The following is a 24,168-nucleotide window of genomic DNA, read 5'->3' as shown; positions in this document are numbered from 1 at the left end:
CGGCTTTTGGCTTTTCCTCTTCGGATAATTTTTTTTTTTCGAAAATAAACTGAGTCCGGAGACTGGCGGTGCCATGCCGCATAGCGGAACAGCGCGTTGAATCCTACGCCAGAACGGCCCCGGCAGCGCGAATGTCTCGGGCCGTCGCGGTCTGCTGCTTTGTCATAAAAGGGAGTTTCGAAGGGCATGCCATGGGTGCGATCATACCAGCACTAATGCACCGGATCCCATCATAACTCCGCAGTTAAGCGTGCTTGGGCGAGAGAAGTACTAGGATGGGTGACCCCCTGGGAAGTCCTCGTCTTGCACCCTTTTTATTTTTTGCCCGCTTTTTTATTTTTTGATAATATTTATTTTTAATTTTTTGGCTTTTGGCTTTTCCTCTTCGGATAATTTTTTCCCTCCGAAAATAAACTGAGTCCGGAGACTGGCGGTGCCATGCCGCATAGCGGAACAGCGCGTTGAATCATACGCCAGAACGGCCCCGGCAGCGCGAATGTCTCGGGCCGTCGAGGTCTGCTGCTTTGTCATAAAAGGGAGTTTTGAAGGGCATGTCATGGGTGCGATCATACCAGCACTAATGCACCGGATCCCATCAGAACTCTGCAGTTAAGCGTGCTTGGGCGAGAGTAGTACTAGGATGGGTGACCCCCTGGGAAGTCCTCGTGTTGCACCCCTTTTATTTTTTGCCCGCTTTTTTATTTTTTGATAATATTTATTTTTAATTTTCCGGCTTTTGGCTTTTCCACTTCGGATAATTTTTTTCCCCCGAAAATAAACTGAGTCCGGAGACTCGCGGTGCCATGCCGCATAGCGGAACAGCGCGTTGAATCCTACGCCAGAACGGCCCCGGCAGCGCGAATGCCTCGGGCCGTCGAGGTCTGCTGCTTTGTCATAAAAGGGAGTTTCGAAGGGCATGTCATGGGTGCGATCATACCAGCACTAATGCACCGGATCCGATCAGAACTCCGCAGTTAAGCGTGCTTGGGCGAGAGTAGTACTAGGATGGGTGACCCCCTGGGAAGTCCTCGTGTTGCACCCTTTTTATTTTTTGCCCGCTTTTTTATTTTTTGATAATATTTATTTTTAATTTTTCGGCTTTTGGCTTTTCCTCTTCGGATAATTTTTTTTTTTCGAAAATAAACTGAGTCCGGAGACTGGCGGTGCCATGCCGCATAGCGGAACAGCGCGTTGAATCCTACGCCAGAACGGCCCCGGCAGCGCGAATGTCTCGGGCCGTCGCGGTCTGCTGCTTTGTCATAAAAGGGAGTTTCGAAGGGCATGCCATGGGTGCGATCATACCAGCACTAATGCACCGGATCCCATCATAACTCCGCAGTTAAGCGTGCTTGGGCGAGAGAAGTACTAGGATGGGTGACCCCCTGGGAAGTCCTCGTGTTGCACCCTTTTTATTTTTTGCCCGCTTTTTTATTTTTTGATAATATTTATTTTTAATTTTTTGGCTTTTGGCTTTTCCTCTTCGGATAATTTTTTTTCCCCGACAATAAACTGAGTCCGGAGACTAGCGGTGCCATGCCGCATAGCGGGACCAGCGCGTTGAATCCTACGCCAGAACGGCCCCGGCAGCGTGAATGTCTCGGGCCGTCGAGGTCTGCTGCTTTGTCATAAAAGGGAGTTTCGAAGGGCATATCATGGGTGCGATCATACCAGCACTAATGCACCGGATCCCATCAGAACTCCGCAGTTAAGCGTGCTTGGGCGAGAGTAGTACTAGGATGGGTGACCCCCTGGGAAGTCCTCGTGTTGCACCCCTTTTATTTTTTGCCCGCTTTTTTATTTTTTGATAATATTTATTTTTAATTTTCTGGCTTTTGGCTTTTCCACTTCGGATAATTTTTTTCCCCCGAAAATAAACTGAGTCCGGAGACTGGCGGTGCCATGCCGCATAGCGGGACCAGCGCGTTGAATCCTACGCCAGAACGGCCCCGGCGGCGCGAATGTCTCGGGCCGTCGAGGTCTGCTGCTTTGTCATAAAAGGGAGTTTCGATGGGCATGTCATGGGTGCGATCATACCAGCACTAATGCACCGGATCCCATCAGAACTCTGCAGTTAAGCGTGCTTGGGCGAGAGTAATACTAGGATGGGTGACCCCCTGGGAAGTCCTCGTGTTGCACCCCTTTTATTTTTTGCCCGCTTTTTTATTTTTTGATAATATTTATTTTTAATTTTTCGGCTTTTGGCTTTTCCTCTTCGGATAATTTTTTTCCCCCGAAAATAAACTGAGTCCGGAGACTCGCGGTGCCATGCCGCATAGCGGAACAGCACGTTGAATCCTATGCCAGAACGGCCCCGGCAGCGCGAATGTCTCGGGCCGTCGAGGTCTGCTGCTTTGTCATAAAAGGGAGTTTCGAAGGGCATGTCATGGGTGCGATCATACCAGCACTAATGCACCGGATCCCATCAGAACTCCGCAGTTAAGCGTGCTTGGGCGAGAGTAGTACTAGGATGGGTGACCCCCGGGGAAGTCCTCGTGTTGCACCCTTTTTATTTTTTTCTCCAATTTTTTATTTTTTGATAATATTTATTTTTAATTTTTCGGCTTTTGGCTTTTCCTCTCGGATAATTTTTTTCCTCCGAAAATAAACTGAGTCCGGAGACTGGCGGTGCCATGCCGCATAGCGGGACCAGCGCGTTGAATCCTACGCCAGAACGGCCCCGGCGGCGCGAATGTCTCGGGCCGTCGAGGTCTGCTGCTTTGTCATAAAAGGGAGTTTCGATGGGCATGTCATGGGTGCGATCATACCAGCACTAATGCACCGGATCCCATCAGAACTCCGCAGTTAAGCGTGCTTGGGCGAGAGTAGTACTAGGATGGGTGACCCCCTGGGAAGTCCTCGTGTTGCACCCCTTTTATTTTTTGCCCGCTTTTTTATTTTTTGATAATATTTATTTTTAATTTTCCGGCTTTTGGCTTTTCCACTTCGGATAATTTTTTTCCCCCGAAAATAAACTGAGTCCGGAGACTCGCGGTGCCATGCCGCATAGCGGAACAGCGCGTTGAATCCTACGCCAGAACGGCCCCGGCAGCGCGAATGCCTCGGGCCGTCGAGGTCTGCTGCTTTGTCATAAAAGGGAGTTTCGAAGGGCATGTCATGGGTGCGATCATACCAGCACTAATGCACCGGATCCGATCAGAACTCCGCAGTTAAGCGTGCTTGGGCGAGAGTAGTACTAGGATGGGTGACCCCCTGGGAAGTCCTCGTGTTGCACCCTTTTTATTTTTTGCCCGCTTTTTTATTTTTTGATAATATTTATTTTTAATTTTTCGGCTTTTGGCTTTTCCTCTTCGGATAATTTTTTTTTTTCGAAAATAAACTGAGTCCGGAGACTGGCGGTGCCATGCCGCATAGCGGAACAGCGCGTTGAATCCTACGCCAGAACGGCCCCGGCAGCGCGAATGTCTCGGGCCGTCGCGGTCTGCTGCTTTGTCATAAAAGGGAGTTTCGAAGGGCATGCCATGGGTGCGATCATACCAGCACTAATGCACCGGATCCCATCATAACTCCGCAGTTAAGCGTGCTTGGGCGAGAGAAGTACTAGGATGGGTGACCCCCTGGGAAGTCCTCGTCTTGCACCCTTTTTATTTTTTGCCCGCTTTTTTATTTTTTGATAATATTTATTTTTAATTTTTTGGCTTTTGGCTTTTCCTCTTCGGATAATTTTTTCCCTCCGAAAATAAACTGAGTCCGGAGACTGGCGGTGCCATGCCGCATAGCGGAACAGCGCGTTGAATCATACGCCAGAACGGCCCCGGCAGCGCGAATGTCTCGGGCCGTCGAGGTCTGCTGCTTTGTCATAAAAGGGAGTTTTGAAGGGCATGTCATGGGTGCGATCATACCAGCACTAATGCACCGGATCCCATCAGAACTCTGCAGTTAAGCGTGCTTCGGCGAGAGTAGTACTAGGATGGGTGACCCCCTGGAAAGTCCTCGTGTTGCACCCCTTTTATTTTTTGCCCGCTTTTTTATTTTTTGATAACATTTATTTTTTATTTTTCGGCTTTTGGCTTTTCCTCTTCGGATAATTTTTTTCCCCCGAAAATAAACTGAGTCCGGAGACTCGCGGTGCCATGCCGCATAGCGGAACAGCGCGTTGAATCCTACGCCAGAACGGCCCCGGCAGCGCGAATGTCTCGGGCCGTCGAGGTCTGCTGCATTGTCATAAAAGGGAGTTTCGAAGGGCATGTCATGGGTGCGATCATACCAGCACTAATGCACCGGATCCCATCAGAACTCCGCAGTTAAGCGTGCTTGGGCGAGAGTAGTACTAGGATGGGTGACCCCCTAGGAAGTCCTCGTGTTGCACCCTTTTTATTTTCTTCTCCACTTTTTTATTTTTTGATAATATTTATTTTTAATTTTTCGGCTTTTGGCTTTTCCTCTTCGGATAATTTTTTTTCCCCGAAAATAAACTGAGTCCGGAGACTGGCGGTGCCATGCCGCATAGCGGGACCAGCGCGTTGAATCCTACGCCAGAACGGCCCCGGCGGCGCGAATGTCTCGGGCCGTCGAGGTCTGCTGCTTTGTCATAAAAGGGAGTTTCGATGGGCATGTCATGGGTGCGATCATACCAGCACTAATGCACCGGATCCCATCAGAACTCCGCAGTTAAGCGTGCTTGGGCGAGAGTAGTACTAGGATGGGTGACCCCCTGGGAAGTCCTCGTGTTGCACCCCTTTTATTTTTTGCCCGCTTTTTTATTTTTTGATAATATTTATTTTTAATTTTCCGGCTTTTGGCTTTTCCACTTCGGATAATTTTTTTCCCCCGAAAATAAACTGAGTCCGGAGACTCGCGGTGCCATGCCGCATAGCGGAACAGCGCGTTGAATCCTACGCCAGAACGGCCCCGGCAGCGCGAATGCCTCGGGCCGTCGAGGTCTGCTGCTTTGTCATAAAAGGGAGTTTCGAAGGGCATGTCATGGGTGCGATCATACCAGCACTAATGCACCGGATCCGATCAGAACTCCGCAGTTAAGCGTGCTTGGGCGAGAGTAGTACTAGGATGGGTGACCCCCTGGGAAGTCCTCGTGTTGCACCCTTTTTATTTTTTGCCCGCTTTTTTATTTTTTGATAATATTTATTTTTAATTTTTCGGCTTTTGGCTTTTCCTCTTCGGATAATTTTTTTTTTTCGAAAATAAACTGAGTCCGGAGACTGGCGGTGCCATGCCGCATAGCGGAACAGCGCGTTGAATCCTACGCCAGAACGGCCCCGGCAGCGCGAATGTCTCGGGCCGTCGCGGTCTGCTGCTTTGTCATAAAAGGGAGTTTCGAAGGGCATGCCATGGGTGCGATCATACCAGCACTAATGCACCGGATCCCATCATAACTCCGCAGTTAAGCGTGCTTGGGCGAGAGAAGTACTAGGATGGGTGACCCCCTGGGAAGTCCTCGTCTTGCACCCTTTTTATTTTTTGCCCGCTTTTTTATTTTTTGATAATATTTATTTTTAATTTTTTGGCTTTTGGCTTTTCCTCTTCGGATAATTTTTTCCCTCCGAAAATAAACTGAGTCCGGAGACTGGCGGTGCCATGCCGCATAGCGGAACAGCGCGTTGAATCATACGCCAGAACGGCCCCGGCAGCGCGAATGTCTCGGGCCGTCGAGGTCTGCTGCTTTGTCATAAAAGGGAGTTTTGAAGGGCATGTCATGGGTGCGATCATACCAGCACTAATGCACCGGATCCCATCAGAACTCTGCAGTTAAGCGTGCTTCGGCGAGAGTAGTACTAGGATGGGTGACCCCCTGGAAAGTCCTCGTGTTGCACCCCTTTTATTTTTTGCCCGCTTTTTTATTTTTTGATAACATTTATTTTTTATTTTTCGGCTTTTGGCTTTTCCTCTTCGGATAATTTTTTTCCCCCGAAAATAAACTGAGTCCGGAGACTCGCGGTGCCATGCCGCATAGCGGAACAGCGCGTTGAATCCTACGCCAGAACGGCCCCGGCAGCGCGAATGTCTCGGGCCGTCGAGGTCTGCTGCATTGTCATAAAAGGGAGTTTCGAAGGGCATGTCATGGGTGCGATCATACCAGCACTAATGCACCGGATCCCATCAGAACTCCGCAGTTAAGCGTGCTTGGGCGAGAGTAGTACTAGGATGGGTGACCCCCTAGGAAGTCCTCGTGTTGCACCCTTTTTATTTTCTTCTCCACTTTTTTATTTTTTGATAATATTTATTTTTAATTTTTCGGCTTTTGGCTTTTCCTCTTCGGATAATTTTTTTTCCCCGAAAATAAACTGAGTCCGGAGACTGGCGGTGCCATGCCGCATAGCGGGACCAGCGCGTTGAATCCTACGCCAGAACGGCCCCGGCGGCGCGAATGTCTCGAGCCGTCGAGGTCTGCTGCTTTGTCATAAAAGGGAGTTTCGATGGGCATGTCATGGGTGCGATCATACCAGCACTAATGCACCGGATCCCATCAGAACTCCGCAGTTAAGCGTGCTTGGGCGAGAGTAGTACTAGGATGGGTGACCCCCTGGGAAGTCCTCGTGTTGCACCCCTTTTATTTTTTGCCCGCTTTTTTATTTTTTGATAATATTTATTTTTAATTTTTCGGCTTTTGGCTTTTCCTCTTCGGATAATTTTTTTCCCCCGAAAATAAACTGAGTCCGGAGACTCGCGGTGCCATGCCGCATAGCGGAACAGCGCGTTGAATCCTACGCCAGAACGGCCCCGGCAGCGCGAATGTCTCGGGCCGTCGAGGTCTGCTGCATTGTCATAAAAGGGAGTTTCGAAGGGCATGTCATGGGTGCGATCATACCAGCACTAATGCACCGGATCCCATCAGAACTCCGCAGTTAAGCGTGCTTGGGCGAGAGTAGTACTAGGATGGGTGACCCCCTAGGAAGTCCTCGTGTTGCACCCTTTTTATTTTTTTCTCCACTTTTTTATTTTTTGATAATATTTATTTTTAATTTTTCGGCTTTTGGCTTTTCCTCTTCGGATAATTTTTTTCCCCCGAAAATAAACTGAGTCCGGAGACTGGCGGTCCCATGCCGCATAGCGGGACCAGCGCGTTGAATCCTACGCCAGAACGGCCCCGGCGGCGCGAATGTCTCGGGCCGTCGAGGTCTGCTGCTTTGTCATAAAAGGGAGTTTCGATGGGCATGTCATGGGTGCGATCATACCAGCACTAATGCACCGGATCCCATCAGAACTCCGCAGTTAAGCGTGCTTGGGCGAGAGTAGTACTAGGATGGGTGACCCCCTGGGAAGTCCTCGTGTTGCACCCCTTTTATTTTTTGCCCGCTTTTTTATTTTTTGATAATATTTATTTTTAATTTTTCGGCTTTTGGCTTTTCCTCTTCGGATAATTTTTTTCCCCCGAAAATAAACTGAGTCCGGAGACTCGCGGTGCCATGCCGCATAGCGGAACAGCGCGTTGAATCCTACGCCAGAACGGCCCCGGCAGCGCGAATGTCTCGGGCCGTCGAGGTCTGCTGCTTTGTCATAAAAGGGAGTTTCGAAGGGCATGTCATGGGTGCGATCATACCAGCACTAATGCACCGGATCCCATCAGAACTCCGCAGTTAAGCGTGCTTGGGCGAGAGTAGTACTAGGATGGGTGACCCCCGGGGAAGTCCTCGTGTTGCACCCTTTTTATTTTTTTCTCCTATTTTTTATTTTTTGATAATATTTATTTTTAATTTTTCGGCTTTTGGCTTTTCCTTTTCGGATAATTTTTTTCCTCCGAAAATAAACTGAGTCCGGAGACTGGCGGTGCCATGCCGCATAGCGGGACCAGCGCGTTGAATCCTGCGCCAGAACGGCCCCGGCGGCGCGAATGTCTCGGGCCGTCGAGGTCTGCTGCTTCGTCATAAAAGGGAGTTTCGATGGGCATGTCATGGGTGCGATCATACCAGCACTAATGCACCGGATCCCATTAGAACTCCGCAGTTAAGCGTGCTTGGGCGAGAGTAGTACTAGGATGGGTGACCCCCTGGGAAGTCCTCGTGTTGCACCCCTTTTATTTTTTGCCCGCTTTTTTATTTTTTGATAATATTTATTTTTAATTTTCCGGCTTTTGGCTTTTCCACTTCGGATAATTTTTTTCCCCCGAAAATAAACTGAGTCCGGAGACTGGCGGTGCCATACCGCATAGCGGGACCAGCGCGTTGAATCCTACGCCAGAACGGCCCCGGCGGCGCGAATGTCTCGGGCCGTCGAGGTCTGCTGCTTTGTCATAAAAGGGAGTTTCGATGGGCATGTCATGGGTGCGATCATACCAGCACTAATGCACCGGATCCCATCAGAACTCCGCAGTTAAGCGTGCTTGGGCGAGAGTAGTACTAGGATGGGTGACCCCCTGGGAAGTCCTCGTGTTGCACCCCTTTTATTTTTTGCCCGCTTTTTTATTTTTTGATAATATTTATTTTTAATTTTTCGGCTTTTGGCTTTTCCTCTTCGGATAATTTTTTTCCCCCGAAAATAAACTGAGTCCGGAGACTCGCGGTGCCATGCCGCATAGCGGAACAGCGCGTTGAATCCTACGCCAGAACGGCCCCGGCAGCGCGAATGTCTCGGGCCGTCGAGGTCTGCTGCTTTGTCATAAAAGGGAGTTTCGAAGGGCATGTCATGGGTGCGATCATACCAGCACTAATGCACCGGATCCCATCAGAACTCCGCAGTTAAGCGTGCTTGGGCGAGAGTAGTACTAGGATGGGTGACCCCCGGGGAAGTCCTCGTGTTGCACCCTTTTTATTTTTTTCTCCAATTTTTTATTTTTTGATAATATTTATTTTTAATTTTTCGGCTTTTGGCTTTTCCTCTTCGGATAATTTTTTTCCTCCGAAAATAAACTGAGTCCGGAGACTGGCGGTGCCATGCCGCATAGCGGGACCAGCGCGTTGAATCCTACGCCAGAACGGCCCCGGCGGCGCGAATGTCTCGGGCCGTCGAGGTCTGCTGCTTTGTCATAAAAGGGAGTTTCGATGGGCATGTCATGGGTGCGATCATACCAGCACTAATGCACCGGATCCCATCAGAACTCCGCAGTTAAGCGTGCTTGGGCGAGAGTAGTACTAGGATGGGTGACCCCCTGGGAAGTCCTCGTGTTGCACCCCTTTTATTTTTTGCCCGCTTTTTTATTTTTTGATAATATTTATTTTTAATTTTCCGGCTTTTGGCTTTTCCACTTCGGATAATTTTTTTCCCCCGAAAATAAACTGAGTCCGGAGACTCGCGGTGCCATGCCGCATAGCGGAACAGCGCGTTGAATCCTACGCCAGAACGGCCCCGGCAGCGCGAATGCCTCGGGCCGTCGAGGTCTGCTGCTTTGTCATAAAAGGGAGTTTCGAAGGGCATGTCATGGGTGCGATCATACCAGCACTAATGCACCGGATCTGATCAGAACTCCGCAGTTAAGCGTGCTTGGGCGAGAGTAGTACTAGGATGGGTGACCCCCTGGGAAGTCCTCGTGTTGCACCCTTTTTATTTTTTGCCCGCTTTTTTATTTTTTGATAATATTTATTTTTAATTTTTCGGCTTTTGGCTTTTCCTCTTCGGATAATTTTTTTTCCCGAAAATAAACTGAGTCCGGAGACTGGCGGTGCCATGCCGCATAGCGGAACAGCGCGTTGAATCCTACGCCAGAACGGCCCCGGCAGCGCGAATGTCTCGGGCCGTCGCGGTCTGCTGCTTTGTCATAAAAGGGAGTTTCGAAGGGCATGCCATGGGTGCGATCATACCAGCACTAATGCACCGGATCCCATCATAACTCCGCAGTTAAGCGTGCTTGGGCGAGAGAAGTACTAGGATGGGTGACCCCCTGGGAAGTCCTCGTGTTGCACCCTTTTTATTTTTTGCCCGCTTTTTTATTTTTTGATAATATTTATTTTTAATTTTTTGGCTTTTGGCTTTTCCTCTTCGGATAATTTTTTCCCCCCGAAAATAAACTGAGTCCGGAGACTGGCGGTGCCATGCCGCATAGCGGAACAGCGTGTTGAATCATACGCCAGAACGGCCCCGGCAGCGCGAATGTCTCGGGCCGTCGAGGTCTGCTGCTTTGTCATAAAAGGGAGTTTCGAAGGGCATGTCATGGGTGCGATCATACCAGCACTAATGCACCGGATCCCATCAGAACTCTGCAGTTAAGCGTGCTTGGGCGAGAGTAGTACTAGGATGGGTGACCCCCTGGAAAGTCCTCGTGTTGCACCCCTTTTATTTTTTTTCTGCTTTTTTATTTTTTGATATCATTTATTTTTTATTTTTCGGCTTTTGGCTTTTCCTCTTCGGATAATTTTTTTCCCCCGAAAATAAACTGAGTCCGGAGACTCGTGGTGCCATGCCGCATAGCGGAACAGCGCGTTGAATCCTACGCCAGAACGGCCCCGGCAGCGCGAATGTCTCGGGCCGTCGAGGTCTGCTGCTTTGTCATAAAAGGGAGTTTCGAAGGGCATGTCATGGGTGCGATCATACCAGCACTAATGCACCGGATCCCGTCAGAACTCCGCAGTTAAGCGTGCTTGGGCGAGAGTAGTACTAGGATGGGTGACCCCCTGGGAAGTCCTCGTGTTGCACCCTTTTTATTTTTTTCTCCACTTTTTTATTTTTTGACAATATTTATTTTTAATTTTTCGGCTTTTGGCTTTTCCTCTTCGGATAATTTTTTTCCCCCGAAAATAAACTGAGTCCGGAGACTGGCGGTGCCATGCCGCATAGCGGGACCAGCGCGTTGAATCCTACGCCAGAACGGCCCCGGCGGCGCGAATGTCTCGGGCCGTCGAGGTCTGCTGCTTTGTCATAAAAGGGAGTTTCGATGGGCATGTCATGGGAGCGATCATACCAGCACTAATGCACCGGATCCCATCAGAACTCCGCAGTTAAGCGTGCTTGGGCGAGAGTAGTACTAGGATGGGTGACCCCCTGGGAAGTCCTCGTGTTGCACCCCTTTTATTTTTTGCCCGCTTTTTTATTTTTTGATAATATTTATTTTTAATTTTCCGGCTTTTGGCTTTTCCACTTCGGATAATTTTTTTCCCCCGAAAATAAACTGAGTCCGGAGACTGGCGGTGCCATGCCGCATAGCGGGACCAGCGCGTTGAATCCTACGCCAGAACGGCCCCGGCGGCGCGAATGTCTCGGGCCGTTGAGGTCTGCTGCTTTGTCATAAAAGGGAGTTTCGATGGGCATGTCATGGGTGCGATCATACCAGCACTAATGCACCGGATCCCATCAGAACTCCGCAGTTAAGCGTGCTTGGGCGAGAGTAGTACTAGGATGGGTGACCCCCTGGGAAGTCCTCGTGTTGCACCCTTTTTATTTTTTGCCCGCTTTTTTATTTTTTGATAATATTTATTTTTAATTTTTCGGCTTTTGGCTTTTCCTCTTCGGATAATTTTTTTTCCCGAAAATAAACTGAGTCCGGAGACTCGCGGTGCCATGCCGCATAGCGGAACAGCGCGTTGAATCCTACGCCAGAACGGCCCCGGCAGCGCGAATGTCTCGGGCCGTCGCGGTCTGCTGCTTTGTCATAAAAGGGAGTTTCGAAGGGCATGCCATGGGTGCGATCATACCAGCACTAATGCACCGGATCCCATCATAACTCCGCAGTTAAGCGTGCTTGGGCGAGAGAAGTACTAGGATGGGTGACCCCCTGGGAAGTCCTCGTGTTGCACCCTTTTTATTTTTTGCCCGCTTTTTTATTTTTTGATAATATTTATTTTTAATTTTTTGGCTTTTGGCTTTTCCTCTTCGGATAATTTTTTCCCCCCGAAAATAAACTGAGTCCGGAGACTGGCGGTGCCATGCCGCATAGCGGAACAGCGTGTTGAATCATACGCCAGAACGGCCCCGGCAGCGCGAATGTCTCGGGCCGTCGAGGTCTGCTGCTTTGTCATAAAAGGGAGTTTCGAAGGGCATGTCATGGGTGCGATCATACCAGCACTAATGCACCGGATCCCATCAGAACTCTGCAGTTAAGCGTGCTTGGGCGAGAGTAGTACTAGGATGGGTGACCCCCTGGAAAGTCCTCGTGTTGCACCCCTTTTATTTTTTTTCCGCTTTTTTATTTTTTGATATCATTTATTTTTTATTTTTCGGCTTTTGGCTTTTCCTCTTCGGATAATTTTTTTCCCCCGAAAATAAACTGAGTCCGGAGACTCGTGGTGCCATGCCGCATAGCGGAACAGCGCGTTGAATCCTACGCCAGAACGGCCCCGGCAGCGCGAATGTCTCGGGCCGTCGAGGTCTGCTGCTTTGTCATAAAAGGGAGTTTCGAAGGGCATGTCATGGGTGCGATCATACCAGCACTAATGCACCGGATCCCGTCAGAACTCCGCAGTTAAGCGTGCTTGGGCGAGAGTAGTACTAGGATGGGTGACCCCCTGGGAAGTCCTCGTGTTGCACCCTTTTTATTTTTTTCTCCACTTTTTTATTTTTTGACAATATTTATTTTTAATTTTTCGGCTTTTGGCTTTTCCTCTTCGGATAATTTTTTTCCCCCGAAAATAAACTGAGTCCGGAGACTGGCGGTGCCATGCCGCATAGCGGGACCAGCGCGTTGAATCCTACGCCAGAACGGCCCCGGCGGCGCGAATGTCTCGGGCCGTCGATGTCTGCTGCTTTGTCATAAAAGGGAGTTTCGATGGGCATGTCATGGGAGCGATCATACCAGCACTAATGCACCGGATCCCATCAGAACTCCGCAGTTAAGCGTGCTTGGGCGAGAGTAGTACTAGGATGGGTGACCCCCTGGGAAGTCCTCGTGTTGCACCCCTTTTATTTTTTGCCCGCTTTTTTATTTTTTGATAATATTTATTTTTAATTTTCCGGCTTTTGGCTTTTCCACTTCGGATAATTTTTTTCCCCCGAAAATAAACTGAGTCCGGAGACTGGCGGTGCCATGCCGCATAGCGGGACCAGCGCGTTGAATCCTACGCCAGAACGGCCCCGGCGGCGCGAATGTCTCGGGCCGTTGAGGTCTGCTGCTTTGTCATAAAAGGGAGTTTCGATGGGCATGTCATGGGTGCGATCATACCAGCACTAATGCACCGGATCCCATCAGAACTCCGCAGTTAAGCGTGCTTGGGCGAGAGTAGTACTAGGATGGGTGACCCCCTGGGAAGTCCTCGTGTTGCACCCCTTTTATTTTTTGCCCGCTTTTTTATTTTTTGATAATATTTATTTTTAATTTTTCGGCTTTTGGCTTTTCCTCTTCGGATAATTTTTTTCCCCCGAAAATAAACTGAGTCCGGAGACTCGCGGTGCCATGCCGCATAGCGGAACAGCGCGTTGAATCCTACGCCAGAACGGCCCCGGCAGCGCGAATGTCTCGGGACGTCGAGGTCTGCTGCTTTGTCATAAAAGGGAGTTTCGAAGGGCATGTCATGGGTGCGATCGTACCAGCACTAATGCACCGGATCCCATCAGAACTCCGCAGTTAAGCGTGCTTGGGCGAGAGTAGTACTAGGATGGGTGACCCCCGGGGAAGTCCTCGTGTTGCACCCTTTTTATTTTTTTCTCCAATTTTTTATTTTTTGATAATATTTATTTTTAATTTTTCGGCTTTTGGCTTTTCCTCTTCGGATAATTTTTTTCCTCCGAAAATAAACTGAGTCCGGAGACTGGCGGTGCCATGCCGCATAGCGGGACCAGCGCGTTGAATCCTACGCCAGAACGGCCCCGGCGGCGCGAATGTCTCGGGCCGTCGAGGTCTGCTGCTTTGTCATAAAAGGGAGTTTCGATGGGCATGTCATGGGTGCGATCATACCAGCACTAATGCACCGGATCCCATCAGAACTCCGCAGTTAAGCGTGCTTGGGCGAGAGTAGTACTAGGATGGGTGACCCCCTGGGAAGTCCTCGTGTTGCACCCCTTTTATTTTTTGCCCGCTTTTTTATTTTTTGATAATATTTATTTTTAATTTTCCGGCTTTTGGCTTTTCCACTTCGGATAATTTTTTTCTCTCGAAAATAAACTGAGTCCGGAGACTCGCGGTGCCATGCCGCATAGCGGAACAGCGCGTTGAATCCTACGCCAGAACGGCCCCGGCAGCGCGAATGCCTCGGGCCGTCGAGGTCTGCTGCTTTGTCATAAAAGGGAGTTTCGAAGGGCATGTCATGGGTGCGATCATACCAGCACTAATGCACCGGATCCGATCAGAACTCCGCAGTTAAGCGTGCTTGGGCGAGAGTAGTACTAGGATGGGTGACCCCCTGGGAAGTCCTCGTGTTGCACCCTTTTTATTTTTTGCCCGCTTTTTTATTTTTTGATAATATTTATTTTTAATTTTTCGGCTTTTGGCTTTTCCTCTTCGGATAATTTTTTTTTTCCGAAAATAAACTGAGTCCGGAGACTGGCGGTGCCATGCCGCATAGCGGAACAGCGCGTTGAATCCTACGCCAGAACGGCCCCGGCAGCGCGAATGTCTCGGGCCGTCACGGTCTGCTGCTTTGTCATAAAAGGGAGTTTCGAAGGGCATGCCATGGGTGCGATCATACCAGCACTAATGCACCGGATCCCATCATAACTCCGCAGTTAAGCGTGCTTGGGCGAGAGAAGTACTAGGATGGGTGACCCCCTGGGAAGTCCTCGTGTTGCACCCTTTTTATTTTTTGCCCGCTTTTTTATTTTTTGATAATATTTATTTTTAATTTTTTGGCTTTTGGCTTTTCCTCTTCGGATAATTTTTTCCCCCCGAAAATAAACTGAGTCCGGAGACTGGCGGTGCCATGCCGCATAGCGGAACAGCGCGTTGAATCATACGCCAGAACGGCCCCGGCAGCGCGAATGTCTCGGGCCGTCGAGGTCTGCTGCTTTGTCATAAAAGGGAGTTTCGAAGGGCATGTCATGGGTGCGATCATACCAGCACTAATGCACCGGATCCCATCAGAACTCTGCAGTTAAGCGTGCTTGGGCGAGAGTAGTACTAGGATGGGTGACCCCCTGGAAAGTCCTCGTGTTGCACCCCTTTTATTTTTTTTCCGCTTTTTTATTTTTTGATATCATTTATTTTTTATTTTTCGGCTTTTGGCTTTTCCTCTTCGGATAATTTTTTTCCCCCGAAAATAAACTGAGTCCGGAGACTCGCGGTGCCATGCCGCATAGCGGAACAGCGCGTTGAATCCTACGCCAGAACGGCCCCGGCAGCGCGAATGTCTCGGGCCGTCGAGGTCTGCTGCTTTGTCATAAAAGGGAGTTTCGAAGGGCATGTCATGGGTGCGATCATACCAGCACTAATGCACCGGATCCCGTCAGAACTCCGCAGTTAAGCGTGCTTGGGCGAGAGTAGTACTAGGATGGGTGACCCTCTGGGAAGTCCTCGTGTTGCACCCTTTTTATTTTTTTCTCCACTTTTTTATTTTTTGATAATATTTATTTTTAATTTTTCGGCTTTTGGCTTTTCCTCTTCGGATAATTTTTTTCCCCCGAAAATAAACTGAGTCCGGAGACTGGCGGTGCCATGCCGCATAGCGGGACCAGCGCGTTGAATCCTACGCCAGAACGGCCCCGGCGGCGCAAATGTCTCGGGCCGTCGAGGTCTGCTGCTTTGTCATAAAAGGGAGTTTCGATGGGCATGTCATGGGAGCGATCATACCAGCACTAATGCACCGGATCCCATCAGAACTCCGCAGTTAAGCGTGCTTGGGCGAGAGTAGTACTAGGATGGGTGACCCCCTGGGAAGTCCTCGTGTTGCACCCCTTTTATTTTTTGCCCGCTTTTTTATTTTTTGATAATATTTATTTTTAATTTTCCGGCTTTTGGCTTTTCCACTTCGGATAATTTTTTTCCCCCGAAAATAAACTGAGTCCGGAGACTGGCGGTGCCATGCCGCATAGCGGGACCAGCGCGTTGAATCCTACGCCAGAACGGCCCCGGCGGCGCGAATGTCTCGGGCCGTCGAGGTCTGCTGCTTTGTCATAAAAGGGAGTTTCGATGGGCATGTCATGGGTGCGATCATACCAGCACTAATGCACCGGATCCCATCAGAACTCCGCAGTTAAGCGTGCTTGGGCGAGAGTAGTACTAGGATGGGTGACCCCCTGGGAAGTCCTCGTGTTGCACCCCTTTTATTTTTTGCCCGCTTTTTTATTTTTTGATAATATTTATTTTTAATTTTTCGGCTTTTGGCTTTTCCTCTTCGGATAATTTTTTTCCCCCGAAAATAAACTGAGTCCGGAGACTCGCGGTGCCATGCCGCATAGCGGAACAGCGCGTTGAATCCTACGCCAGAACGGCCCCGGCAGCGCGAATGCCTCGGGCCGTCGAGGTCTGCTGCTTTGTCATAAAAGGGAGTTTCGAAGGGCATGCCATGGGTGCGATCATACCAGCACTAATGCACCGGATCCGATCAGAACTCCGCAGTTAAGCGTGCTTGGGCGAGAGTAGTACTAGGATGGGTGACCCCCTGGGAAGTCCTCGTGTTGCACCCTTTTTATTTTTTGCCCGCTTTTTTATTTTTTGATAATATTTATTTTTAATTTTTCGGCTTTTGGCTTTTCCTCTTCGGATAATTTTTTTTTTCCGAAAATAAACTGAGTCCGGAGACTGGCGGTGCCATGCCGCATAGCGGAACAGCGCGTTGAATCCTACGCCAGAACGGCCCCGGCAGCGCGAATGTCTCGGGCCGTCGCGGTCTGCTGCTTTGTGATAAAAAGGAGTTTCGAAGGGCATGTCATGGGTGCGATCATACCAGCACTAATGCACCGGATCCCATCATAACTCCGCAGTTAAGCGTGCTTGGGCGAGAGAAGTACTAGAATGGGTGACCCCCTGGGAAGTCCTCGTGTTGCACCCATTTTATTTTTTGCCCGCTTTTTTATTTTTTGATAATATTTATTTTTAATTTTTTGGCTTTTGGCTTTTCCTCTTCGGATAATTTTTTCCCCCCGAAAATAAACTGAGTCCGGAGACTGGCGGTGCCATGCCGCATAGCGGAACAGCGCGTTGAATCATACGCCAGAACGGCCCCGGCAGCGCGAATGTCTCGGGCCGTCGAGGTCTGCTGCTTTGTCATAAAAGGGAGTTTCGAAGGGCATGTCATGGGTGCGATCATACCAGCACTAATGCACCGGATCCCGTCAGAACTCCGCAGTTAAGCGTGCTTGGGCGAGAGTAGTACTAGGATGGGTGACCCTCTGGGAAGTCCTCGTGTTGCACCCTTTTTATTTTTTTCTCCACTTTTTTATTTTTTGATAATATTTATTTTTAATTTTTCGGCTTTTGGCTTTTCCTCTTCGGATAATTTTTTTCCCCCGAAAATAAACTGAGTCCGGAGACTGGCGGTGCCATGCCGCATAGCGGGACCAGCGCGTTGAATCCTACGCCAGAACGGCCCCGGCGGCGCAAATGTCTCGGGCCGTCGAGGTCTGCTGCTTTGTCATAAAAGGGAGTTTCGATGGGCATGTCATGGGAGCGATCATACCAGCACTAATGCACCGGATCCCATCAGAACTCCGCAGTTAAGCGTGCTTGGGCGAGAGTAGTACTAGGATGGGTGACCCCCTGGGAAGTCCTCGTGTTGCACCCCTTTTATTTTTTGCCCGCTTTTTTATTTTTTGATAATATTTATTTTTAATTTTCCGGCTTTTGGCTTTTCCACTTCGGATAATTTTTTTCCCCCGAAAATAAACTGAGTCCGGAGACTGGCGGTGCCATGCCGCATAGCGGGACCAGCGCGTTGAATCCTACGCCAGAACGGCCCCGGCGGCGCGAATGTCTCGGGCCGTCGAGGTCTGCTGCTTTGTCATAAAAGGGAGTTTCGATGGGCATGTCATGGGTGCGATCATACCAGCACTAATGCACCGGATCCCATCAGAACTCCGCAGTTAAGCGTGCTTGGGCGAGAGTAGTACTAGGATGGGTGACCCCCTGGGAAGTCCTCGTGTTGCACCCCTTTTATTTTTTGCCCGCTTTTTTATTTTTTGATAATATTTATTTTTAATTTTTCGGCTTTTGGCTTTTCCTCTTCGGATAATTTTTTTCCCCCGAAAATAAACTGAGTCCGGAGACTCGCGGTGCCATGCCGCATAGCGGAACAGCGCGTTGAATCCTACGCCAGAACGGCCCCGGCAGCGCGAATGCCTCGGGCCGTCGAGGTCTGCTGCTTTGTCATAAAAGGGAGTTTCGAAGGGCATGCCATGGGTGCGATCATACCAGCACTAATGCACCGGATCCGATCAGAACTCCGCAGTTAAGCGTGCTTGGGCGAGAGTAGTACTAGGATGGGTGACCCCCTGGGAAGTCCTCGTGTTGCACCCTTTTTATTTTTTGCCCGCTTTTTTATTTTTTGATAATATTTATTTTTAATTTTTTGGCTTTTGGCTTTTCCTCTTCGGATAATTTTTTTCCCCCGAAAATAAACTGAGTCCGGAGACTGGCGGTGCCATGCCGCATAGCGGGACCAGCGCGTTGAATCCTACGCCAGAACGGCCCCGGCGGCGCAAATGTCTCGGGCCGTCGAGGTCTGCTGCTTTGTCATAAAAGGGAGTTTCGATGGGCATGTCATGGGAGCGATCATACCAGCACTAATGCACCGGATCCCATCAGAACTCCGCAGTTAAGCGTGCTTGGGCGAGAGTAGTACTAGGATGGGTGACCCCCTGGGAAGTCCTCGTCTTGCACCCCTTTTATTTTTTGCCCGCTTTTTTATTTTTTGATAATATTTATTTTTAATTTTCCGGCTTTTGGCTTTTCCACTTCGGATAATTTTTTTCCCCCGAAAATAAACTGAGTCCGGAGACTGGCGGTGCCATGCCGCATAGCGGGACCAGCGCGTTGAATCCTACGCCAGAACGGCCCCGGCGGCGCGAATGTCTCGGGCCGTCGAGGTCTGCTGCTTTGTCATAAAAGGGAGTTTCGATGGGCATGTCATGGGTGCGATCATACCAGCACTAATGCACCGGATCCCATCAGAACTCCGCAGTTAAGCGTGCTTGGGCGAGAGTAGTACTAGGATGGGTGACCCCCTGGGAAGTCCTCGTGTTGCACCCCTTTTATTTTTTGCCCGCTTTTTTATTTTTTGATAATATTTATTTTTAATTTTTTGGCTTTTGGCTTTTCCTCTTCGGATAATTTTTTTCTCCCGAAAATAAACTGAGTCCGGAGACTCGCGGTGCCATGCCGCATAGCGGAACAGCGCGTTGAATCCTACGCCAGAACGGCCCCGGCAGCGCGAATGCCTCGGGCCGTCGAGGTCTGCTGCTTTGTCATAAAAGGGAGTTTCGAAGGGCATGTCATGGGTGCGATCATACCAGCACTAATGCACCGGATCCGATCAGAACTCCGCAGTTAAGCGTGCTTGGGCGAGAGTAGTACTAGGATGGGTGACCCCCTGGGAAGTCCTCGTGTTGCACCCTTTTTATTTTTTGCCCGCTTTTTTATTTTTTGATAATATTTATTTTTAATTTTTCGGCTTTTGGCTTTTCCTCTTCGGATAATTTTTTTTTTCCGAAAATAAACTGAGTCCGGAGACTGGCGGTGCCATGCCGCATAGCGGAACAGCGCGTTGAATCCTACGCCAGAACGGCCCCGGCAGCGCGAATGTCTCGGGCCGTCGCGGTCTGCTGCTTTGTGATAAAAAGGAGTTTCGAAGGGCATGTCATGGGTGCGATCATACCAGCACTAATGCACCGGATCCCATCATAACTCCGCAGTTAAGCGTGCTTGGGCGAGAGAAGTACTAGAATGGGTGACCCCCTGGGAAGTCCTCGTGTTGCACCCATTTTATTTTTTGCCCGCTTTTTTATTTTTTGATAATATTTATTTTTAATTTTTTGGCTTTTGGCTTTTCCTCTTCGGATAATTTTTTCCCCCCGAAAATAAACTGAGTCCGGAGACTGGCGGTGCCATGCCGCATAGCGGAACAGCGCGTTGAATCATACGCCAGAACGGCCCCGGCAGCGCGAATGTCTCGGGCCGTCGAGGTCTGCTGCTTTGTCATAAAAGGGAGTTTCGAAGGGCATGTCATGGGTGCGATCATACCAGCACTAATGCACCGGATCCCATCAGAACTCTGCAGTTAAGCGTGCTTGGGCGAGAGTAGTACTAGGATGGGTGACCCCCTGGAAAGTCCTCGTGTTGCACCCCTTTTATTTTTTGCCCGCTTTTTTATTTTTTGATAACATTTATTTTTTATTTTTCGGCTTTTGGCTTTCCCTCTTCGGATAATTTTTTTCCCCCGAAAATAAACTGAGTCCGGAGACTCGCGGTGCCATGCCGCATAGCGGAACAGCGCGTTGAATCCTACGCCAGAACGGCCCCGGCAGCGCGAATGTCTCGGGCCGTCGAGGTCTGCTGCTTTGTCATAAAAGGGTGTTTCGAAGGGCATGTCATGGGTGCGATCATACCAGCACTAATGCACCGGATCCCATCAGAACTCCGCAGTTAAGCGTGCTTGGGTGAGAGTAGTACTAGGATGGGTGACCCCCTGGGAAGTCCTCGTGTTGCACCCTTTTTATTTTTTTCTCCACTTTTTTATTTTTTGATAATATTTATTTTTAATTTTTCGGCTTTTGGCCTTTCCTCTTCGGATAATTTTTTTTCCCCGAAAATAAACTGAGTCCGGAGACTGGCGGTGCCATGCCGCATAGCGGGACCAGCGCGTTGAATCCTACGCCAGAACGGCCCCGGCGGCGCGAATGTCTCGGGCCGTCGAGGTCTGCTGCTTTGTCATAAAAGGGAGTTTCGATGGGCATGTCATGGGTGCGATCATACCAGCACTAATGCACCGGATCCCATCAGAACTCCGCAGTTAAGCGTGCTTGGGCGAGAGTAGTACTAGGATGGGTGACCCCCTGGGAAGTCCTCGTGTTGCACCCCTTTTATTTTTTGCCCGCTTTTTTATTTTTTGATAATATTTATTTTTAATTTTTCAGCTTTTGGCTTTTCCTCTTCGGATAATTTTTTTTTCCCGAAAATAAACTGAGTCCGGAGACTGGCGGTGCCATGCCGCATAGCGGAACAGCGCGTTGAATCCTACGCCAGAACGGCCCCGGCAGCGCGAATGTCTCGGGCCATCGCGGTCTGCTGCTTTGTCATAAAAGGGAGTTTCGAAGGGCATGTCATGGGTGCGATCATACCAGCACTAATGCACCGGATCCCATCATAACTCCGCAGTTAAGCGTGCTTGGGCGAGAGAAGTACTAGGATGGGTGACCCCCTGGGAAGTCCTCGTGTTGCACCCTTTTTATTTTTTGCCCGCTTTTTTATTTTTTGATAATATTTATTTTTAATTTTTTGGCTTTTGGCTTTTCCTCTTCGGATAATTTTTTCCCCCCGAAAATAAACTGAGTCCGGAGACTGGCGGTGCCATGCCGCATAGCGGAACAGCGCGTTGAATCATACGCCAGAACGGCCCCGGCAGCGCGAATGTCTCGGGCCGTCGAGGTCTGCTGCTTTGTCATAAAAGGGAGTTTCGAAGGGCATGTCATGGGTGCGATCATACCAGCACTAATGCACCGGATCCCATCAGAACTCTGCAGTTAAGCGTGCTTGGGCGAGAGTAGTACTAGGATGGGTGACCCCCTGGAAAGTCCTCGTGTTGCACCCCTTTTATTTTTTTTCCGCTTTTTTATTTTTTGATATCATTTATTTTTTATTTTTCGGCTTTTGGCTTTTCCTCTTCGGATAATTTTTTTCCCCCGAAAATAAACTGAGTCCGGAGACTCGCGGTGCCATGCCGCATAGCGGAACAGCGCGTTGAATCCTACGCCAGAACGGCCCCGGCAGCGCGAATGTCTCGGGCCGTCGAGGTCTGCTGCTTTGTCATAAAAGGGAGTTTCGAAGGGCATGTCATGGGTGCGATCATACCAGCATTAATGCACCGGATCCCGTCAGAACTCCGCAGTTAAGCGTGCTTGGGCGAGAGTAGTACTAGGATGGGTGACCCCCGGGGAAGTCCTCGTGTTGCACCCTTTTTATTTTTTTCTCCAATTTTTTATTTTTTGATAATATTTATTTTTAATTTTTCGGCTTTTGGCTTTTCCTCTTCGGATAATTTTTTTCCTCCGAAAATAAACTGAGTCCGGAGACTGGCGGTGCCATGCCGCATAGCGGGACCAGCGCGTTGAATCCTACGCCAGAACGGCCCCGGCGGCGCGAATGTCTCGGGCCGTCGAGGTCTGCTGCTTTGTCATAAAAGGGAGTTTCGATGGGCATGTCATGGGTGCGATCATACCAGCACTAATGCACCGGATCCCATCAGAACTCCGCAGTTAAGCGTGCTTGGGCGAGAGTAGTACTAGGATGGGTGACCCCCTGGGAAGTCCTCGTGTTGCACCCCTTTTATTTTTTGCCCGCTTTTTTATTTTTTGATAATATTTATTTTTAATTTTCCGGCTTTTGGCTTTTCCACTTCGGATAATTTTTTTCCCCCGAAAATAAACTGAGTCCGGAGACTCGCGGTGCCATGCCGCATAGCGGAACAGCGCGTTGAATCCTACGCCAGAACGGCCCCGGCAGCGCGAATGCCTCGGGCCGTCGAGGTCTGCTGCTTTGTCATAAAAGGGAGTTTCGAAGGGCATGTCATGGGTGCGATCATACCAGCACTAATGCACCGGATCCGATCAGAACTCCGCAGTTAAGCGTGCTTGGGCGAGAGTAGTACTAGGATGGGTGACCCCCTGGGAAGTCCTCGTGTTGCACCCTTTTTATTTTTTGCCCGCTTTTTTATTTTTTGATAATATTTATTTTTAATTTTTCGGCTTTTGGCTTTTCCTCTTCGGATAATTTTTTTTTCCCGAAAATAAACTGAGTCCGGAGACTGGCGGTGCCATGCCGCATAGCGGAACAGCGCGTTGAATCCTACGCCAGAACGGCCCCGGCAGCGCGAATGTCTCGGGCCGTCGCGGTCTGCTGCTTTGTCATAAAAGGGAGTTTCGAAGGGCATGCCATGGGTGCGATCATACCAGCACTAATGCACCGGATCCCATCATAACTCCGCAGTTAAGCGTGCTTGGGCGAGAGAAGTACTAGGATGGGTGACCCCCTGGGAAGTCCTCGTGTTGCACCCTTTTTATTTTTTGCCCGCTTTTTTATTTTTTGATAATATTTATTTTTAATTTTTCGGCTTTTGGCTTTTCCTCTTCGGATAATTTTTTTTTCCCGAAAATAAACTGAGTCCGGAGACTGGCGGTGCCATGCCGCATAGCGGAACAGCGCGTTGAATCCTACGCCAGAACGGCCCCGGCAGCGCGAATGTCTCGGGCCGTCGCGGTCTGCCGCTTTGTCATAAAAGGGAGTTTCGAAGGGCATGTCATGGGTGCGATCATACCAGCACTAATGCACCGGATCCCATCATAACTCCGCAGTTAAGCGTGCTTGGGCGAGAGAAGTACTAGGATGGGTGACCCCCTGGGAAGTCCTCGTGTTGCACCCTTTTTATTTTTTGCCCGCTTTTTTATTTTTTGATAATATTTATTTTTAATTTTTTGGCTTTTGGCTTTTCCTCTTCGGATAATTTTTTCTCCCCGAAAATAAACTGAGTCCGGAGACTGGCGGTGCCATGCCGCATAGCGGAACAGCGCGTTGAATCATACGGCAGAACGGCCCCGGCAGCGCGAATGTCTCGGGCCGTCGAGGTCTGCTGCTTTGTCATAAAAGGGAGTTTCGAAGGGCATGTCATGGGTGCGATCATACCAGCACTAATGCACCGGATCCCATCAGAACTCTGCAGTTAAGCGTGCTTGGGCGAGAGTAGTACTAGGATGGGTGACCCCCTGGAAAGTCCTCGTGTTGCACCCCTTTTATTTTTTTTCCGCTTTTTTATTTTTTGATATCATTTATTTTTTATTTTTCGGCTTTTGGCTTTTCCTCTTCGGATAATTTTTTTCCCCCGAAAATAAACTGAGTCCGGAGACTCGCGGTGCCATGCCGCATAGCGGAACAGCGCGTTGAATCCTACGCCAGAACGGCCCCGGCAGCGCGAATGTCTCGGGCCGTCGAGGTCTGCTGCTTTGTCATAAAAGGGAGTTTCGAAGGGCATGTCATGGGTGCGATCATACCAGCACTAATGCACCGGATCCCGTCAGAACTCCGCAGTTAAGCGTGCTTGGGCGAGAGTAGTACTAGGATGGGTGACCCCCTGGGAAGTCCTCGTGTTGCACCCTTTTTATTTTTTTCTCCACTTTTTTATTTTTTGATAATATTTATTTTTAATTTTTCGGCTTTTGGCTTTTCCTCTTCGGATAATTTTTTTCCCCCGAAAA

The 24,168-nt window shown here is 49.5% G+C and overlaps 66 non-coding genes across 66 annotated transcripts; all 66 read left to right on the top strand.

The window, feature by feature from the left end:
• The first annotated feature begins 193 nt into the window (after positions 1-193).
• Positions 194-312, top strand: LOC149756259 (5S ribosomal RNA). Its single transcript, XR_016408193.1, has one exon. It is a non-coding gene; the product is annotated as a 5S ribosomal RNA (ribosomal RNA).
• Positions 313-558: 246 nt separating this feature from the next.
• On the top strand, positions 559-677 carry LOC149756258 (5S ribosomal RNA). The gene has a single exon (XR_016401431.1). It is a non-coding gene; the product is annotated as a 5S ribosomal RNA (ribosomal RNA).
• A 246-nt stretch (positions 678-923) lies between these two features.
• LOC149756257 (5S ribosomal RNA) lies at positions 924-1,042 on the top strand. Its single transcript, XR_016404220.1, has one exon. It is a non-coding gene; the product is annotated as a 5S ribosomal RNA (ribosomal RNA).
• Positions 1,043-1,288: 246 nt separating this feature from the next.
• On the top strand, positions 1,289-1,407 carry LOC149756256 (5S ribosomal RNA). The gene has a single exon (XR_016406551.1). It is a non-coding gene; the product is annotated as a 5S ribosomal RNA (ribosomal RNA).
• Positions 1,408-1,654: 247 nt separating this feature from the next.
• LOC149756255 (5S ribosomal RNA) lies at positions 1,655-1,773 on the top strand. Its single transcript, XR_016412161.1, has one exon. It is a non-coding gene; the product is annotated as a 5S ribosomal RNA (ribosomal RNA).
• Positions 1,774-2,020: 247 nt separating this feature from the next.
• On the top strand, positions 2,021-2,139 carry LOC149756254 (5S ribosomal RNA). Its single transcript, XR_016405460.1, has one exon. It is a non-coding gene; the product is annotated as a 5S ribosomal RNA (ribosomal RNA).
• Positions 2,140-2,385: 246 nt separating this feature from the next.
• Positions 2,386-2,504, top strand: LOC149756253 (5S ribosomal RNA). The gene has a single exon (XR_016401729.1). It is a non-coding gene; the product is annotated as a 5S ribosomal RNA (ribosomal RNA).
• A 247-nt stretch (positions 2,505-2,751) lies between these two features.
• Positions 2,752-2,870, top strand: LOC149756252 (5S ribosomal RNA). Its single transcript, XR_016412150.1, has one exon. It is a non-coding gene; the product is annotated as a 5S ribosomal RNA (ribosomal RNA).
• A 246-nt stretch (positions 2,871-3,116) lies between these two features.
• On the top strand, positions 3,117-3,235 carry LOC149756251 (5S ribosomal RNA). Its single transcript, XR_016404219.1, has one exon. It is a non-coding gene; the product is annotated as a 5S ribosomal RNA (ribosomal RNA).
• Positions 3,236-3,481: 246 nt separating this feature from the next.
• LOC149756250 (5S ribosomal RNA) lies at positions 3,482-3,600 on the top strand. The gene has a single exon (XR_016408192.1). It is a non-coding gene; the product is annotated as a 5S ribosomal RNA (ribosomal RNA).
• Positions 3,601-3,846: 246 nt separating this feature from the next.
• LOC149756249 (5S ribosomal RNA) lies at positions 3,847-3,965 on the top strand. The gene has a single exon (XR_016408938.1). It is a non-coding gene; the product is annotated as a 5S ribosomal RNA (ribosomal RNA).
• Positions 3,966-4,211: 246 nt separating this feature from the next.
• LOC149756248 (5S ribosomal RNA) lies at positions 4,212-4,330 on the top strand. The gene has a single exon (XR_016402318.1). It is a non-coding gene; the product is annotated as a 5S ribosomal RNA (ribosomal RNA).
• Positions 4,331-4,578: 248 nt separating this feature from the next.
• Positions 4,579-4,697, top strand: LOC149756247 (5S ribosomal RNA). The gene has a single exon (XR_016412139.1). It is a non-coding gene; the product is annotated as a 5S ribosomal RNA (ribosomal RNA).
• Positions 4,698-4,943: 246 nt separating this feature from the next.
• On the top strand, positions 4,944-5,062 carry LOC149756246 (5S ribosomal RNA). Its single transcript, XR_016404218.1, has one exon. It is a non-coding gene; the product is annotated as a 5S ribosomal RNA (ribosomal RNA).
• Positions 5,063-5,308: 246 nt separating this feature from the next.
• LOC149756245 (5S ribosomal RNA) lies at positions 5,309-5,427 on the top strand. The gene has a single exon (XR_016408190.1). It is a non-coding gene; the product is annotated as a 5S ribosomal RNA (ribosomal RNA).
• Positions 5,428-5,673: 246 nt separating this feature from the next.
• Positions 5,674-5,792, top strand: LOC149756244 (5S ribosomal RNA). Its single transcript, XR_016408937.1, has one exon. It is a non-coding gene; the product is annotated as a 5S ribosomal RNA (ribosomal RNA).
• A 246-nt stretch (positions 5,793-6,038) lies between these two features.
• Positions 6,039-6,157, top strand: LOC149756243 (5S ribosomal RNA). Its single transcript, XR_016402317.1, has one exon. It is a non-coding gene; the product is annotated as a 5S ribosomal RNA (ribosomal RNA).
• A 248-nt stretch (positions 6,158-6,405) lies between these two features.
• Positions 6,406-6,524, top strand: LOC149756242 (5S ribosomal RNA). Its single transcript, XR_016412128.1, has one exon. It is a non-coding gene; the product is annotated as a 5S ribosomal RNA (ribosomal RNA).
• Positions 6,525-6,770: 246 nt separating this feature from the next.
• Positions 6,771-6,889, top strand: LOC149756241 (5S ribosomal RNA). The gene has a single exon (XR_016402316.1). It is a non-coding gene; the product is annotated as a 5S ribosomal RNA (ribosomal RNA).
• Positions 6,890-7,137: 248 nt separating this feature from the next.
• Positions 7,138-7,256, top strand: LOC149756240 (5S ribosomal RNA). The gene has a single exon (XR_016412117.1). It is a non-coding gene; the product is annotated as a 5S ribosomal RNA (ribosomal RNA).
• A 246-nt stretch (positions 7,257-7,502) lies between these two features.
• On the top strand, positions 7,503-7,621 carry LOC149756239 (5S ribosomal RNA). Its single transcript, XR_016401728.1, has one exon. It is a non-coding gene; the product is annotated as a 5S ribosomal RNA (ribosomal RNA).
• A 248-nt stretch (positions 7,622-7,869) lies between these two features.
• LOC149756238 (5S ribosomal RNA) lies at positions 7,870-7,988 on the top strand. The gene has a single exon (XR_016412907.1). It is a non-coding gene; the product is annotated as a 5S ribosomal RNA (ribosomal RNA).
• A 247-nt stretch (positions 7,989-8,235) lies between these two features.
• LOC149756237 (5S ribosomal RNA) lies at positions 8,236-8,354 on the top strand. The gene has a single exon (XR_016412106.1). It is a non-coding gene; the product is annotated as a 5S ribosomal RNA (ribosomal RNA).
• A 246-nt stretch (positions 8,355-8,600) lies between these two features.
• LOC149756236 (5S ribosomal RNA) lies at positions 8,601-8,719 on the top strand. The gene has a single exon (XR_016401727.1). It is a non-coding gene; the product is annotated as a 5S ribosomal RNA (ribosomal RNA).
• Positions 8,720-8,967: 248 nt separating this feature from the next.
• On the top strand, positions 8,968-9,086 carry LOC149756235 (5S ribosomal RNA). Its single transcript, XR_016412095.1, has one exon. It is a non-coding gene; the product is annotated as a 5S ribosomal RNA (ribosomal RNA).
• Positions 9,087-9,332: 246 nt separating this feature from the next.
• On the top strand, positions 9,333-9,451 carry LOC149756234 (5S ribosomal RNA). Its single transcript, XR_016405508.1, has one exon. It is a non-coding gene; the product is annotated as a 5S ribosomal RNA (ribosomal RNA).
• A 245-nt stretch (positions 9,452-9,696) lies between these two features.
• On the top strand, positions 9,697-9,815 carry LOC149756233 (5S ribosomal RNA). Its single transcript, XR_016406550.1, has one exon. It is a non-coding gene; the product is annotated as a 5S ribosomal RNA (ribosomal RNA).
• Positions 9,816-10,061: 246 nt separating this feature from the next.
• LOC149756232 (5S ribosomal RNA) lies at positions 10,062-10,180 on the top strand. The gene has a single exon (XR_016405305.1). It is a non-coding gene; the product is annotated as a 5S ribosomal RNA (ribosomal RNA).
• Positions 10,181-10,426: 246 nt separating this feature from the next.
• LOC149756231 (5S ribosomal RNA) lies at positions 10,427-10,545 on the top strand. The gene has a single exon (XR_016400432.1). It is a non-coding gene; the product is annotated as a 5S ribosomal RNA (ribosomal RNA).
• A 248-nt stretch (positions 10,546-10,793) lies between these two features.
• Positions 10,794-10,912, top strand: LOC149756230 (5S ribosomal RNA). Its single transcript, XR_016402584.1, has one exon. It is a non-coding gene; the product is annotated as a 5S ribosomal RNA (ribosomal RNA).
• Positions 10,913-11,159: 247 nt separating this feature from the next.
• LOC149756229 (5S ribosomal RNA) lies at positions 11,160-11,278 on the top strand. The gene has a single exon (XR_016411748.1). It is a non-coding gene; the product is annotated as a 5S ribosomal RNA (ribosomal RNA).
• A 245-nt stretch (positions 11,279-11,523) lies between these two features.
• On the top strand, positions 11,524-11,642 carry LOC149756228 (5S ribosomal RNA). Its single transcript, XR_016406549.1, has one exon. It is a non-coding gene; the product is annotated as a 5S ribosomal RNA (ribosomal RNA).
• A 246-nt stretch (positions 11,643-11,888) lies between these two features.
• On the top strand, positions 11,889-12,007 carry LOC149756227 (5S ribosomal RNA). Its single transcript, XR_016405304.1, has one exon. It is a non-coding gene; the product is annotated as a 5S ribosomal RNA (ribosomal RNA).
• A 246-nt stretch (positions 12,008-12,253) lies between these two features.
• Positions 12,254-12,372, top strand: LOC149756226 (5S ribosomal RNA). Its single transcript, XR_016400431.1, has one exon. It is a non-coding gene; the product is annotated as a 5S ribosomal RNA (ribosomal RNA).
• A 248-nt stretch (positions 12,373-12,620) lies between these two features.
• On the top strand, positions 12,621-12,739 carry LOC149756225 (5S ribosomal RNA). The gene has a single exon (XR_016402582.1). It is a non-coding gene; the product is annotated as a 5S ribosomal RNA (ribosomal RNA).
• A 247-nt stretch (positions 12,740-12,986) lies between these two features.
• On the top strand, positions 12,987-13,105 carry LOC149756224 (5S ribosomal RNA). The gene has a single exon (XR_016412084.1). It is a non-coding gene; the product is annotated as a 5S ribosomal RNA (ribosomal RNA).
• Positions 13,106-13,351: 246 nt separating this feature from the next.
• Positions 13,352-13,470, top strand: LOC149756223 (5S ribosomal RNA). Its single transcript, XR_016405143.1, has one exon. It is a non-coding gene; the product is annotated as a 5S ribosomal RNA (ribosomal RNA).
• A 248-nt stretch (positions 13,471-13,718) lies between these two features.
• Positions 13,719-13,837, top strand: LOC149756222 (5S ribosomal RNA). The gene has a single exon (XR_016412073.1). It is a non-coding gene; the product is annotated as a 5S ribosomal RNA (ribosomal RNA).
• Positions 13,838-14,083: 246 nt separating this feature from the next.
• Positions 14,084-14,202, top strand: LOC149756221 (5S ribosomal RNA). Its single transcript, XR_016404217.1, has one exon. It is a non-coding gene; the product is annotated as a 5S ribosomal RNA (ribosomal RNA).
• A 246-nt stretch (positions 14,203-14,448) lies between these two features.
• Positions 14,449-14,567, top strand: LOC149756220 (5S ribosomal RNA). Its single transcript, XR_016406548.1, has one exon. It is a non-coding gene; the product is annotated as a 5S ribosomal RNA (ribosomal RNA).
• Positions 14,568-14,813: 246 nt separating this feature from the next.
• On the top strand, positions 14,814-14,932 carry LOC149756219 (5S ribosomal RNA). Its single transcript, XR_016405303.1, has one exon. It is a non-coding gene; the product is annotated as a 5S ribosomal RNA (ribosomal RNA).
• Positions 14,933-15,178: 246 nt separating this feature from the next.
• LOC149756218 (5S ribosomal RNA) lies at positions 15,179-15,297 on the top strand. The gene has a single exon (XR_016400937.1). It is a non-coding gene; the product is annotated as a 5S ribosomal RNA (ribosomal RNA).
• Positions 15,298-15,545: 248 nt separating this feature from the next.
• On the top strand, positions 15,546-15,664 carry LOC149756217 (5S ribosomal RNA). Its single transcript, XR_016402581.1, has one exon. It is a non-coding gene; the product is annotated as a 5S ribosomal RNA (ribosomal RNA).
• Positions 15,665-15,911: 247 nt separating this feature from the next.
• On the top strand, positions 15,912-16,030 carry LOC149756216 (5S ribosomal RNA). Its single transcript, XR_016412061.1, has one exon. It is a non-coding gene; the product is annotated as a 5S ribosomal RNA (ribosomal RNA).
• Positions 16,031-16,276: 246 nt separating this feature from the next.
• On the top strand, positions 16,277-16,395 carry LOC149756215 (5S ribosomal RNA). Its single transcript, XR_016404216.1, has one exon. It is a non-coding gene; the product is annotated as a 5S ribosomal RNA (ribosomal RNA).
• Positions 16,396-16,641: 246 nt separating this feature from the next.
• Positions 16,642-16,760, top strand: LOC149756214 (5S ribosomal RNA). Its single transcript, XR_016407893.1, has one exon. It is a non-coding gene; the product is annotated as a 5S ribosomal RNA (ribosomal RNA).
• A 246-nt stretch (positions 16,761-17,006) lies between these two features.
• LOC149756213 (5S ribosomal RNA) lies at positions 17,007-17,125 on the top strand. Its single transcript, XR_016400936.1, has one exon. It is a non-coding gene; the product is annotated as a 5S ribosomal RNA (ribosomal RNA).
• A 248-nt stretch (positions 17,126-17,373) lies between these two features.
• LOC149756212 (5S ribosomal RNA) lies at positions 17,374-17,492 on the top strand. The gene has a single exon (XR_016402580.1). It is a non-coding gene; the product is annotated as a 5S ribosomal RNA (ribosomal RNA).
• Positions 17,493-17,739: 247 nt separating this feature from the next.
• Positions 17,740-17,858, top strand: LOC149756211 (5S ribosomal RNA). The gene has a single exon (XR_016412050.1). It is a non-coding gene; the product is annotated as a 5S ribosomal RNA (ribosomal RNA).
• A 246-nt stretch (positions 17,859-18,104) lies between these two features.
• Positions 18,105-18,223, top strand: LOC149756210 (5S ribosomal RNA). The gene has a single exon (XR_016404215.1). It is a non-coding gene; the product is annotated as a 5S ribosomal RNA (ribosomal RNA).
• A 247-nt stretch (positions 18,224-18,470) lies between these two features.
• LOC149756209 (5S ribosomal RNA) lies at positions 18,471-18,589 on the top strand. The gene has a single exon (XR_016405231.1). It is a non-coding gene; the product is annotated as a 5S ribosomal RNA (ribosomal RNA).
• Positions 18,590-18,836: 247 nt separating this feature from the next.
• On the top strand, positions 18,837-18,955 carry LOC149756208 (5S ribosomal RNA). Its single transcript, XR_016412039.1, has one exon. It is a non-coding gene; the product is annotated as a 5S ribosomal RNA (ribosomal RNA).
• A 246-nt stretch (positions 18,956-19,201) lies between these two features.
• LOC149756207 (5S ribosomal RNA) lies at positions 19,202-19,320 on the top strand. Its single transcript, XR_016404213.1, has one exon. It is a non-coding gene; the product is annotated as a 5S ribosomal RNA (ribosomal RNA).
• A 246-nt stretch (positions 19,321-19,566) lies between these two features.
• Positions 19,567-19,685, top strand: LOC149756206 (5S ribosomal RNA). Its single transcript, XR_016407892.1, has one exon. It is a non-coding gene; the product is annotated as a 5S ribosomal RNA (ribosomal RNA).
• A 246-nt stretch (positions 19,686-19,931) lies between these two features.
• LOC149756205 (5S ribosomal RNA) lies at positions 19,932-20,050 on the top strand. Its single transcript, XR_016405301.1, has one exon. It is a non-coding gene; the product is annotated as a 5S ribosomal RNA (ribosomal RNA).
• A 246-nt stretch (positions 20,051-20,296) lies between these two features.
• Positions 20,297-20,415, top strand: LOC149756204 (5S ribosomal RNA). Its single transcript, XR_016402334.1, has one exon. It is a non-coding gene; the product is annotated as a 5S ribosomal RNA (ribosomal RNA).
• Positions 20,416-20,663: 248 nt separating this feature from the next.
• LOC149756203 (5S ribosomal RNA) lies at positions 20,664-20,782 on the top strand. Its single transcript, XR_016412028.1, has one exon. It is a non-coding gene; the product is annotated as a 5S ribosomal RNA (ribosomal RNA).
• Positions 20,783-21,028: 246 nt separating this feature from the next.
• On the top strand, positions 21,029-21,147 carry LOC149756202 (5S ribosomal RNA). Its single transcript, XR_016406547.1, has one exon. It is a non-coding gene; the product is annotated as a 5S ribosomal RNA (ribosomal RNA).
• Positions 21,148-21,393: 246 nt separating this feature from the next.
• LOC149756201 (5S ribosomal RNA) lies at positions 21,394-21,512 on the top strand. Its single transcript, XR_016405300.1, has one exon. It is a non-coding gene; the product is annotated as a 5S ribosomal RNA (ribosomal RNA).
• Positions 21,513-21,758: 246 nt separating this feature from the next.
• LOC149756200 (5S ribosomal RNA) lies at positions 21,759-21,877 on the top strand. The gene has a single exon (XR_016404010.1). It is a non-coding gene; the product is annotated as a 5S ribosomal RNA (ribosomal RNA).
• A 248-nt stretch (positions 21,878-22,125) lies between these two features.
• On the top strand, positions 22,126-22,244 carry LOC149756199 (5S ribosomal RNA). The gene has a single exon (XR_016412017.1). It is a non-coding gene; the product is annotated as a 5S ribosomal RNA (ribosomal RNA).
• Positions 22,245-22,490: 246 nt separating this feature from the next.
• On the top strand, positions 22,491-22,609 carry LOC149756198 (5S ribosomal RNA). Its single transcript, XR_016404212.1, has one exon. It is a non-coding gene; the product is annotated as a 5S ribosomal RNA (ribosomal RNA).
• Positions 22,610-22,855: 246 nt separating this feature from the next.
• LOC149756197 (5S ribosomal RNA) lies at positions 22,856-22,974 on the top strand. Its single transcript, XR_016406545.1, has one exon. It is a non-coding gene; the product is annotated as a 5S ribosomal RNA (ribosomal RNA).
• A 246-nt stretch (positions 22,975-23,220) lies between these two features.
• On the top strand, positions 23,221-23,339 carry LOC149756196 (5S ribosomal RNA). Its single transcript, XR_016406544.1, has one exon. It is a non-coding gene; the product is annotated as a 5S ribosomal RNA (ribosomal RNA).
• Positions 23,340-23,585: 246 nt separating this feature from the next.
• On the top strand, positions 23,586-23,704 carry LOC149756195 (5S ribosomal RNA). Its single transcript, XR_016405299.1, has one exon. It is a non-coding gene; the product is annotated as a 5S ribosomal RNA (ribosomal RNA).
• A 246-nt stretch (positions 23,705-23,950) lies between these two features.
• On the top strand, positions 23,951-24,069 carry LOC149756194 (5S ribosomal RNA). The gene has a single exon (XR_016413061.1). It is a non-coding gene; the product is annotated as a 5S ribosomal RNA (ribosomal RNA).
• Positions 24,070-24,168: the final 99 nt, after the last annotated feature.

This window comes from Phoenix dactylifera, chromosome 4 (genome assembly GCF_051530095.1).
Source record: "Phoenix dactylifera cultivar Ajwa chromosome 4, Ajwa_hap1_PhDact_Kaust_v1.1, whole genome shotgun sequence".
Lineage (NCBI taxonomy): Eukaryota > Viridiplantae > Streptophyta > Magnoliopsida > Arecales > Arecaceae > Phoenix > Phoenix dactylifera.
Note: the sequence above shows the minus strand (reverse complement) of the source record. Positions and strands in the feature narration are given on the sequence as shown.